Source organism: Capricornis sumatraensis, chromosome 4 (assembly GCF_032405125.1).
Source record: "Capricornis sumatraensis isolate serow.1 chromosome 4, serow.2, whole genome shotgun sequence".
NCBI classification, from domain to species: Eukaryota; Metazoa; Chordata; class Mammalia; order Artiodactyla; family Bovidae; genus Capricornis; species Capricornis sumatraensis.
The window spans coordinates 137,941,838-137,954,649 of record NC_091072.1 but is presented as its reverse complement, the minus strand read 5'-3'; the positions used below and the strand labels follow the sequence as shown (position 1 = coordinate 137,954,649).

General features: G+C 41.3%; 1 protein-coding gene and 1 non-coding gene across 2 annotated transcripts in view; one reads left to right on the top strand and one right to left on the bottom strand.

Annotated features, from left to right (window-relative positions):
- DERA (deoxyribose-phosphate aldolase) overlaps positions 1-12,812 on the top strand; it is a 117,641-nt gene that overhangs the window by 23,417 nt on the left and 81,412 nt on the right. The window lies entirely within an intron of this gene.
- Positions 6,034-6,140, bottom strand: LOC138079465 (U6 spliceosomal RNA). The gene has a single exon (XR_011144926.1). It is a non-coding gene; the product is annotated as a U6 spliceosomal RNA (small nuclear RNA).

Sequence of the window (12,812 nt, the reverse complement as noted above, 5' to 3'; positions counted from 1 at the left end):
GGGTGTTCACTGGAAGAACTGATGTTGAAGCTGAAACTCCAGTACTTTGGCCACCTCATGCGAAGAGTTGACTCATTGGGAAAGCCCCTGATGCTGGGAGGGACTGGGGGCATGAGGAGAAGGGGATGACAGAGGATGAGATGGCTGGATGGCATCACCGACTCGATGGACATGGGTTTGGGTGAACTCTGGGAGTTGGTGATGGACAGGGAGGCCTAGCATGCTGCGATTCATGGGGTCGCAAGGAGTCGGACACGACTGAGCAACTGAACTGAACTGAAACTATATTTGAATTGAATTCTTCCACCCTAGGGTCTCACTTAGAATGCAGTTCTTTGCCTTCTCAGCTGCCCCACCCTCCCCTTATCTCTTCCCTTTCACAGCTGTTGGTGTGATTCTTTCAGCATGGCATTTTTTTAGTTCCTGCACCAGCAGACTCTCACTTTCTCTCTTTTTTAAAGAGGGATTTTTTTTTTTTTTTCGGTTTGGCTGCACCTTGTGGTATGTGGAACCTTAGTTCCCTGACTAGGGCGCAAACCTGTGCCCCCTGCATTGGAACTTGAAGTCTTAACCGCTAGATGGCCTGGGAAGTGCAGATCCTCACTTTCTCTTAAACTTTCATAGCACTGTGTCCCTTGTTTACTCATTAAAAAGGTAGAATAAGACCTAAGGTCCTATTTCTACTCTTATATTCACATCTTTTGGTTGCAACATAGCTATAATTTTGGCCAACTCAGTAATTTTGGCATCTAGTGTGATGTGCTGTGCTGTGCTAAGTCTCTTCAGTCGTGTCCGACTCTTTGTGATCCCATGGACTGCAACCCACCAGGCTCCTCTGTCCATGGGATCCTCCAGGCAAGAATACTGGAGTGGGTTGCCATGCCCTCCTCCAGCGGATCTTCTTGACCCAGGGATCGAACCCTCGTCTCGTACATCTCCTGCATTGGCAGGCAAGTTCTTTACCATTAGCGCCAACTGGGAAGTCCACCTAGTGTGATAGGGCTTACTAAATCTGTTTCTAGCTGATTTGAATGCAGATTCCTTTTTATTTCCCCTGTGATCTATCTTCAAGTTTTCACAGTCATATATTAGAGAATATATGTAAATGTTCCAAGTTATCCTCGTTCTAAACATCTTCAGAATGTCCCCATTTTATTTGTATCTTCATTTGACATTATCATTTGACATCAAAGGCAAAAGAGCCTACCCATTTGGCCCTATTTCTTTTCCCCATTTAACCATTTCTTTTAACTATTTTAAACTAACTTTTATTTTTCCCTCCCAGATTTTGAGAAAGTAAGTGTTCATTATGAGGCTTCCCAGGTGGTGCTAGTGGTAAAGAACCTGCCTGCCAACAACCCACTCTGATATTTTTGCCTGGGAAGTCCAATGGACAGAGGAGCCTGATGGGCTATAGGATTTAGGGTCACAAAGAGTTGGACACAACTAAAGTGACTTGGGATTGGCCCTGGTGGTTCAGATAGTAAAGAATCTGCCTGCAATGTGGGAGACCTGGGTTCAATTCCTGTGTCAGGAAATTCCTCTGGATAAGGAAATGGCAACCCACTCCAGTATTCTTGCCTGGAGAATCCCCGTGGGTAGAGGAGCCTGGTGGGCTTATAGTCCATGGGGTTGCAAAGAGTCAGACATGACTGAGCAACTAACACACAAAGTGCCTTAGCGTGCACACATGTGTTCATTATACAGTTGCCGAAACTGGGCTATAGATCCTTCTCCCACCGCCCCTGGCCTTTCTATTATGTCTAACATACCAACTGATCAAATAAATTCATAGTAGTTCTCCAGTACGTCACATGTGGAGTCCTCCGGCTAAATTTCAAGATTCCCTGTGACTTCATAGCACCTTACCTATGCTGCTGTATCTTTACTCCCAAACAGAACTTTTGGTCATTTTAATTGTTCTGTGAACAAGCCATCACCATTCCCATATTTGGTCTTTATTCATATTGCACCCAGTATGTGAAATGTCTTCCCTCTCCTTGACTTGTAGTTCATTTCTGCTAATCAGCACAGGTGGACTTGTTGGAATCTTCCTGGCTGTCCTGGTCTTCTCATAGTGATGGATTTGGAGCCAGAACCCAAGCTCCTGCCTTGTTCTGCACTGTCACACCCTCTGTTTAGCATTCCTGCTCAGATCCATTGAATGATGGCTGTCACACCAAGCTGGCTGTTTCTTTCCTCCTTGTCAGCAATGGCTTTCTATCTTGGTGGGTAAGTTAATCACAGAAGACCTGCATCATCATACCAGCTGTACTATAAAAACATTGTGAGGTAGCTAACAAGTGCCTGACACGGAGGCAGTGGTCCGTAAACAGCCATCCATGGTTTTCCAGCTCCAGACCCAGTGATGCTCATATCATAGAACCAGAAGCTAGAATTCCTTTCTTGCAGGGCACTGCTATGTCTCCAGAGCTGATACTCCTTACACTTTGGTTAATCTCTATCCTTGGCAATCTAGTACAAGGCCTCAGTAGATGGCCTGCGGGTTTGGTTGTGTTACCACTGTGCTGTTTAAGTTTTACAGTGAACTCACTCGGAACTCTAGTAAATTAAAAACGAAAAGGGCGGGGAACTATTGGATATTTTAACTGCCTCTTTCTTTGACTTCTTGGCTCAAGCCAACAGTATATTTCTCAAACAACTTTGATATGTAGACTGCTGAGGAAAGCTATATGGTCCCAACCTGGCAGGTTAAGAGTTCTTTGAACTAGTTAATGAAATGCTTCATACTGGGAACCTGGAGAAATATCAGCTTAGTTTCTGAAAAACCTTTTGATAATGCTTCCCTTAAGGGTTTAAGAAAAATGCCAACAGAGTAAAAAGTATTGCTTTTTTCATAGATTTCAACATATTTAAACAATAGCAAAAAGAGTACAAAGGAAAAACTGCTGTTCTTTGCCCAGGGAGGTCAGTCATTGGTTGATACCAGTTTTGTTATGGCAAATAATACTGTTAGTGCTAACAGAACTCTTTGGAGGAGAGCTTAGAAAGACAATTGATGGACGTCAAATTAAAGATATTTTGATAAGTGAAAAATGTGTTAGCTTTGTAAATACATTGAGGTGAATTTAAAAGCATGGGCACCCACTGCTATGATATTTTAACCTGTAGAGTTTCACTGTAATTTTTAAAAACAAATGTTGTTGATATATGTTTAGGATGCTGTAGCGGAAGTACCGTGGAATGTGCAGCCTATAAGAAACAGAAATTTATTTCTCATAGTTTGGGAAGCTGGGAAGTCCAAGATCAAGGTGCTGGCAAATTTGATGTTGGATGAGAACCGGTCTCCTCATTGGTGGCTGTGTTTTCACTATAAACTCACATGGCAAAGGGTCAGGGGATCTCTCTGGGACCTCTTTTATAAGGGCAGTGATCCTATTTGTGATGGCTCCATCTCATGACCTGGTCACCTCCTAAGGCCTAACTTCTGAATACAATTACTTTGGTGATTAGGTTTCAACATATGAATTAGGATTGGGGGAGGGTAAAGCGTGCAGACTGGGTGCTACTGTCACTCCAGTCACTCTTTGCAACACCATGGACTGTAGTCCGCCAGGCTTCTCTGTCCATGGGATTCTCCAGGCAGAATGTTCTAATCCTAAATGTATAGTTTAGTTTTTACATACCTATATAAGTGAGTTTCAGTGTAATGTGATTTACACATTTGTATTAGTAGAAGGTTAAATATTTACATTTTAAAAAATGTAGTGTATGCTATACACCACTTTTATTTATTATATTTTAAATATTTATTTATTTATTTATTTGGTTGTGCTGCAGAGCACAGCATATAGGATCTTAGTTCCCCCACCAGGGATGGATGGAGCTTTGTGCACTGGAAGCTCAGAGTCTTAACCACTGGACTGCCAGGGAAGTCCCAGATACTTAGATTTTAAAGTTTGGGAAGGAAAAAACATAACTCTTAGTCTGCTATTTTATAGTTGTGAATCAGTTTCTTATTACAAGCTTTTCATATTGGTTTCTGTATTTTCTGTATGTTAATTATTGCTACAAAATAAATTGCTGTTTGATGATGCTAGGTTATGAGACCTGTGGATTGACCCAGCTTCTAGATTTATCTGATTATTTCCTCATGATGTCATTTAACTTACATCTGTATCTTCTATATTTTAAGTTGGAAGTTATATCTTATATTAGTCTACTACTAGAACCAGTAGTAGGTAGATGGATAGACAGATAGATACATACCTAGCCATACACACGTGTGTGTGTGTGTGTGTGTGTGTGTGTAGCCTTTTATTCTATTCAGGTCTTTCTTCATTAGATTGGATGAAGTCCACCCACCTTGGGGAGGGCAATATGCTTTACTCCATTCACTGATTTAGGCCTTGACCCCATCCATTAAACACCCTCACAAGACACACGCAGAAATAATGTTTAATCACATATCTGGGCACCTTGAGGCCCAGTGAAGTTGATGCATAAAATTAACCATCACACATCTAAGACTTGATTTGTTCTTTGTTCAGTCACTAAGTTGTGTCTGTTCTTTGTGACTGCATGGACTGCACCATGCCAGGCTTTCCTGTCCTTCACTATCTCCCAGAGTTTGCTCAGACTCATGTGCATTGAGTCTGTGATGCCATCCAGTCATCCATCCTCTGTCACCTCTTCTGCTCCTGCCCTCAGTCTTTCCTAGCATCAGAGTCTTTTCCAATGAGCTGGCTTCTCACATCAGATGACCAAAGTATTGGAGCTTCAGCTTCAGCACCAGTCCTTCCAATGAATATTCAGGGTTGATTTCCTTTAGGATTGACTGGTTTGATCTCCTTGCAGTCCATGGGACTCTCAAAAATCTTCTCTAGCACCACAGTTTGAAAGCATCAGTTCTTTGGTGCTCAGCCTTCTTTGTGGTCCAACTCTCACATTTTTTAAAAAACCTGTAAAAAATTCATTGTAAAAGAGTATATATTCACATGCACAAATAAAAATGTATTTGTATAAATTATTTTAGCACTATAGTGTAAGTTGAATAATTACTCAGCTTTAGTTTCTTAGTTGTATAAGTCTCTGATATCATGCCATTGGTAGTTTTTTGAAGAGCGGTTTTTTTTTTTTAAATTTTTATTTTTCCTTTATTTTACGTTACAATACTGTATTGGTTTTGCCGTACATTGACACGAACCCACCATGGGTGTACATGCGTTCCCAAACATGAACCCCCCTCCCATCTCCCTCCCCATAACATCTCTCTGGGTCATCCCCGTGCACCAGCCCCAAGCATCCTGTATCCTGCATCAGACATAGACTGGCGATTCGTTTCTTACATGATAGTATACATGTTTCAATGCCACTCTCCCAAATCATCCCACCCTCTCCCTCTCCCTCTGAGTCCAAAAGTCCGCTATACACATCTGTGTCTCTTTTGCTGTCTTGCATACAGGGTCATCATTGCCATCTTTCTGAATTCCATATATATGTGTTAGTATACTGTATTGGTGTTTTTCTTTCTGGCTTACTTCACTCTGTATAATCGGCTCCAGTTTCATCCATCTCATCGGAACTGATTCAAATGTATTCTTTTTAATGGCTAAGTAATACTCCATTGTGTATATGTACCACAGCTTTCTTATCCATTCATCTGCTGATGGACATCTAGGTTGTTTCCATGTCCTGGCTATTATAAACAGTGCTGCGATGAACATTGGGGTACATGTGTCTCTTTCAATTCTGGTTTCCTCAGTGTGTATGCCTAGCAGTGGGATTGCTGGGTCATAAGGCAGTTCTATTCGCAATGTTTTAAGGAATCTCCACACTGTTCTCCATAGTGGCTGTACTAGTTTGCATTCCCACCAACAGTGTAGGAGGGTTCCCTTTTCTCCACACCCTCTCCAGCATTTATTGCTTACAGACTTTTGGATCACAGACATTCTGACTGGTGTGAAGTGGTACCTCGTTGTGGTTTTGATTTGCATTTCTCTGATAATGAGTGATGTTGAGCATCTTTTCATGTGTTTGTTAGCCATCTGTATGTCTTCTTTGGAGAAATGTAAAAATATGGAACGCTTTACAAATTTGCGTGTCATCCTTGCGCAGGGGCCGTGCTAATCTTCTCTGTATCATTCCAATTTTAGTATATGTGCTGCTGAAGTGAGCACTAAAGAGTAGTTTTTAAAAATTTCTTAAAGTATGAAAATGTCCAGCAATTTTTTCATACTTTCATTTTATGTTTCTTAAATTTGAGATCCTTGACACAATCAGTTGATTTTTCTGTGTGGAACATAATATTTTTAATTGAGAAAATATTTACAAATGCTTGGTACTTGGTACACTTACAACAGATTGTATAAATGGAGACCATTCTCAATTCTCATTTTTTAAATATTGAAATATGTAAATATTTTAGTACAAATAGTTTAACAGTTAATGTATTTTGCTCCAGTTCCCTGATAGCTCAGTTGATAAAGAACCTGCCTGCAGTGCAGGAGACTCTGGTTCGATTCCTGGGTGGGGAAAACCCCATGGAGAAGGGAAAGGCTACCCACTCTAATATTCTGGCCTGGAGAATTCCATGGACTGTATAGTCCATGGAGTCGAAAAGAGTTGGGCACGACTGAGTGACTTTCACTTTTCATAAGACAAATCTTGTCAGAAAAGAGGTCTTGATTTTCTTTGAATGTTTTACTAAATTCATATACTATAAAATCACAGGCTGTCTCAATTTCATTTTTGTGGTATTGTGATTTATAATAAGAAATATATATTTGGTGTTCATCTATTCTTCTTGGCACAGAGCTCCTAAACTCTTTGGATTTCCTGTGATGAGAGCTGTAAAGGTGTCTTGTTACATTAATGGGACTTCCCTGGTGGCTCAGATGGTAAAGAATCCCCCTGCAATGTGAGACTTGGGTTCAATCCCTGGGTTATTTAATAAGGTGACTTTGGGGCCTCAGCCAAGTATCAGGGCTGGTGCTTGGAGAACCAACCACTGGTTAGAGAGTTGGAACTTTATTTATTTTTTTACCTTTTTATTTTGTATTGGAGTATAGCCCATTGGGGTATGACTGTGTGCATCCCAGGCGGCACTAGTGGTAAAGAACCCTCTGGCCAGTGCAGGTAGACATAAGAGACCTGGGTTTGATCTCTGAGTCAGGAAGGTCCCCTGGAGAAGGAAATGGCAGCCTGCTACAGTATTCTTGCCTGGAGAATCCCATGGACAGAGGAGCCTGGCAGGCTGTAGTCTATGGGGTCACACGGAGTTGGACACAACTAAAGTGACTTAGCATACTCGCATCAAGGCACCTGGTAGATTCAGTGTCTGCTGAGAGGTCATAGCCAATTAGCAAACAATGTTTTGATCGTTTCAGGTGACCAGAGAAGGGACTCAGCCACACATATACATGTATCCATTCTCCCCCAGGGGAGTTGGAACTTTCTGTCTCACTCCCCCAGCTGACCTCCGGGTTAGGGAGAAGGGCTGGAGGTTGAGTTCAGTCATCTATGAGCAGTGATTTAATCAGTCATGCCTATGTAGTGAAGTCTCCATAAAATCCCGAAAGGATGGGGTTTGGAGAGTTTCTGGGTGGGAAACGTGGTGATTCAGGGTGATTCAGGATCCCTTAGAGAGTACTTGGAAGCTCTTTGCCCTTTCTTGAACCTTTTCCTTTGCATTGTTTTTATGTTTTCATCTGGCTGTTTCTGAGTTACATCCTCCTATAATAAACTGATAATCTAGTAAGCAAAATATTTCTCTGAGTCTTCTGAACCGCTCTAGCAGATCAATCAAATTCAGGTTAATTGGAACCTCCAATGGTAAGTTGGAAGCTTGTGTGATAACCTACCTGGACTTGTACCTGGGGTCTAAAGTGGAGTGGGGTGGGGTTGGGGGTTGGGCAGTCTTGTGGGACTGAGCACTTAACCTGGGGAATCTGATGAAAATACCTCTGGATAGATAGTGTCATTTAGATGAACTGTAGGATAATTCATCCTACATTGGTGTCTTAAGCATTGCATGGTAGTATAAAAAAACTGCTTCTCCCCACATTGGAATTAGGTGTAGAACCCCCATTTAAATTCTTTCCAGTACAGAATATCAGTGTATTCAGTTTAATGTTGGAACTTGTGGTAGCCAGTCTCCAAAGAGGGACCAGGTCTCTGAAATCGATGTCTTTGTATTGTCCTCCACTGCACTGATTCACACTCTCCCTGAGACTCCCTGTAACGAAACAGAAGTGATTAACAGCTGTGGTATGATTGGGGAGCCTTGAGCAGCTCTCTGGGAAGTTCAGCTGCCCTGCTGGAAATGGTTGGCAAAGAAGGGGATGTTCTGGACCTACATGGAGGTGCCCTGGCAGAGGCCAGGCTCCTGCCACTCCCTCTGAGGCACAGGACTTGGGAGTGCAGCCCCATCACCATCTCGCTGTGGTCACAAGTTGCTGATCTCAAGTGAGAGCAGCAACAGAACCGCCCTGCTCAGCCCAGTCAACCAATAGTGTGAGGAGAAATCATAAAAGAATTGCTGTTTTTAGGCATGACATTTTGAGGTAGTTTGTTACACAGTGATAGGTATGCATGCTAAGGGACTTCAGTCGTGTTTGGCTATTTGCGACCTCATGGACTGTAGCCTGCCAGGCTCCTCTGTCCATGGGATTCTCCAGGCAAGAATACATTCCCTTCTCCAACGGATCTTCCCAACCCAGGGACTGAACCTTAGTCTCTTACATCTCTTGCATTGGCAGGCGAGTTCTTTGCCACTAGTGCCACCTGAGAAGCACTTACACAATGACTGATAATAATCAAATCAGGTAGGTTGAGATATTCCCAAGTACAATTTTAGAATTTAAAAATTAAGCCTATACAGGGGTTGAAATCTCATTTAATTTGTTCAAGCCCTCTCGTTTGCAGAGGGATAAATTTCAGGGTCGTCTTCTTTGTGATATTTGCAAACAATTGTCAACAAATAATTGTAGTTCACTATGTTTCAAAAACTGGAGGCTTTGCATGTTTTATTTACATAATAGTTTTTTTTTTTTTAATTTTAGTTTTGGCTGCACTGGGTCTTCGTTGCTGTGCAAGGACTTTCCCTAGTTGCAGTGAGTGGGGGCTACTCTGTAGTTGTGGTGTACAGTCTCCTTGTTGTGGTGGCTTCTCATGTTGCAGCGCAGGGGCTTTAGGGCAGGTAGGCTCAGTCAGTAGTTGTGACACATGGGATCTTCCTGTATCAGGGATTGAACACCTGACCCCTATACTGGCAGGCAGATTCTTAACCACTGGACCACCAGGGAAGTGCATACTTAGTTGTTGTTCAGTTTCTATGTCTGACCTTTTGTGACCCCGTGAATTGCAGCACGCCAGGCTTCCCTGACCTTCACTATCTCCCAGAGTTTGCTCAAACTCATCTATTAAGTCAGTGATGCCATCCAAGCATCTCATCCTCTGTCGCACACCCCTTCCTCCCCAGCGCCCACCTCCTCAAGATTACTTGCTCTCAATCTTTCCCAGCATCAGAATCTTTTCCAGTGAGTCAGCTCTTCCCATCAGGTGGCCAAAGTACTAGCGTTTCAGCTTTAGCATCAGTCCTTTCAATGAATATTCAGGGTTGATTTCCTTTAGGATTGACTGATTTTATCTCCTTGCTGTCCACAGGACTCTCAGGAGTCTTCTCCAGTGGGTTTTTTTTTTTTGTTTTAAAGATTTTTCAACTGATTTTCAAAAAAAAAAAGCCAATATTTAAAAGTCTTATTTATAAAATAGTTCATGACTGACATATGTCAGCTTAGATTGATTGACAAACTTGTTCTTCCTCTTCAAAGAGTCATACATTCCTAACATTCAACTGATGATAACCAGTAAAAAGATAGTGCACAGTGCCAGGAAGAAGTATTTATTTTTAATTAAACATCAATTTTCTCACAAAGATCAGGTAGTTCATTTATTTTGTGTATATGTAAAATATTTACAATTTGACAGTGATAGCTTGCACTTTGATTGTTAGACTGTGGGAAAACTTATGTGGATGAAATTATAAATTATGTATCTATCACAACCAAATCCAAGTGTTTTTCTGCTTCCTCAGTTTCTTAATAAGAACATTGTTTCTATTTTGATGCTATATTCCAACAAAATTTGCATCCGTGGTATCTCTGCAAAATCAAATAATTGATCTGTTCACTGCTAACTTGTTTAAATTTATAGTGGTGGTCACATAATGTTAGGTGTTTTACTTTCAACAAAATAGACTTTAAAATTTTTTCTTGAATTTAATGTTAGATTTTTAAAAAAATGAGCCAATATTTGAATTAATTTAGCTGATTTTTCTCTTTAAAACACCCATGACTGATATAAAATGGCATTTTCTAGTTGTTTGTAAAATTCTTCTGCTTCTGGAGCCAACAAATTAATAAATACTGCTGCCTTAAACATACACTAGAAATTTGGGATGTAAAAACAAGCACTATATAGAATACTCATTTTATCTAAATGAGAAGTCATGCTTCATAGTTTCATATGACTGTATCTGCTGAGGCTATATGAAATTGCCATCATTAAGCACAGGCTTCTTAACATAACTGCTAATATTTTAAGTAGATATGAATCCTTTTAAGCAGATTTAGGTCTTGGAATCAGTGATATTTTTGTAGAGATATTTTGGCATGTGATAAACTTTGAAACCTGTATGCAGGTCAGGAAGCAACAGTTAGAACTGGGCATGGAACAACAGACTGGTTCCAAATAGGAAAAGGAGTATGTCAAGGTTGTATATTGTCACCCTGCTCATTTAACTTATATGCAAAGTACATCATGACAAATGCTGGACTGGAAGAAGCACAAGCTGGAATCAAGATTGCTGGGAGAAATATCAATAACCTCAGATATGCAGATGCCACCACCCTTACGGCAGAAAGTAAAGAACTAAAGAGTCTCTTGATGAAAGTGAAAGAGGAGAGCGAAAAACTTGGCTTAAAGCTCAACTTTCAGAAAACGAAGATCATGGCATCCGATCCCATTACTTCAATAGATGGGGAAACAGTGGAAACAGTGTCAGACTTTATTTTTGGGGGTTCCAAAATCACTGCAGATGGTGACTGCAGCCATGAAATTAAAAGACACTTATTCCTTGGAAGGGAAGTTATGACCAAACTAGACAGCATATTAAAAAGCAGAGATATTTTATTGACCTTTGTCAACAAAGGTCCATCTAGTCAAGGCTATGGTTTTTCCAGTGGTCATGTATGGATGTGAGAGTTGGACTATAAAGAAAGCTGAGTGCCGAAGAGTTGATGCTTTTGAAGTATGGTGTTGGAGAAAACTCTTGAGAGTCCCTTGGACTGCAAGGAGATCCAACCAGTCCGTCGAAAAGGAGATGAATGCTGGGTGTTCATTGGAAGGACTGATGTTGAAGCTGAAACTCCAATACTATGTGAAGAGCTGACTCATTTGAAAATACCCTGATGCTGGGAAAGATTGGGGGCAGGAAGAGAAGGGGACGAAAGAGGATGAGATGGCTGGATGGCATCACTGACTCAATGGACATGGGTTTGGGTGAACTTTGGGAGTTGGTGATGGACAGGGAGGCCTGGTGTACTGTGGTTCATGGAGTCGCAAAAAGTGGGACACAACTGAGTGACTGAACTGAACTGAACTGAAATGTTGAGAAGCATTTTGTGCAAACTGCAGATCATGAACTTTTCTGAGAAATGGAAATTCAGAATTTAAGTTTTCAAAATCTTTATTTATTTGGCCACTCTGTGTCTTAGATTCAGCACACAGGATCTTTGATCGCTCGTTGTGGCATATGAAATCTAATACCCTGATCAGGAATCAAAGCCTGCCCCTGCATTGATAGTGTGGAGTCTTAGTCACTGGACCACCACAGAAGTTCCTAATTTTTCATTAAACATACTATTTTGAGCTTATTGTTGCTGATAGATTTTTTTTTTTTAATAAAAAAGCCTAATCCCAAATACATAGTGTATGGGAGTTTGATCCTTGGGTCAGGAAGATCCCCTGGAGAAGGAAATGGCAACCCACTCCAATATTCTTGCCTGGAGAATTCCATGAACAGCCCCATTGGTATCATACGGTTCATATAGTAATAACGTTCTGTCTGGTGATATTTGGTGCTAAGGTTTTTGGTGACCTTTTCTATGGAAGCAGTAAAAGTGGCATCTGACCGTATCATGTCTGCCTGGCACCTGCTTTGTGGAAGAGCTCTGTGGCCAAGGATTGGTCATTAAAGTATTGGTGTGGTGAAATGCCCCAGAGACACATTACATGTGTTAATGCCTGGGCTACAGCAGCAGTCATCTTACTGGTCTACCTATTCTAGTCTCCCTCCCTTTCTTCCTAACCTGCACACTGCTGTCAGTGCCTCTTAATTCCAAAGAGTTAAGTATATTTTGCTTTTACTATTCAATAAGGTAATGCATGCTCTTTGTAACAGTTTTAAGTAAAAAAAAAGTTTTAAGTATTATGTAACTATAAAGCATGGGAAAGTAAAAATCTTATGTGATTCTACCTCTGAAGACAAACATTGTCATCAATTTGGTCTCAGTTCAGTTCAGTTCAGTCGCTCAGTCGTGTCTGACTCTTTGCGACCCCATGAATTGCAGCATGCCAGGCCTCCCTGTCCATCACCATCTCCCGGAGTTCACTCAGACTCACGTCCATCAAGTCCGTGATGCCATCCAACCATCTCATCCTGGGTCGTCCCCTTCTCCTCCTGCCCCCAATCCCTCCCAGCATCAGAGTTTTTTCCAATGAGTCAACTCTTCACATGAGGTGGACAAAGTACTGGAGCTTCAGCTTTAGCATCATTCCTTCCAAAGAAA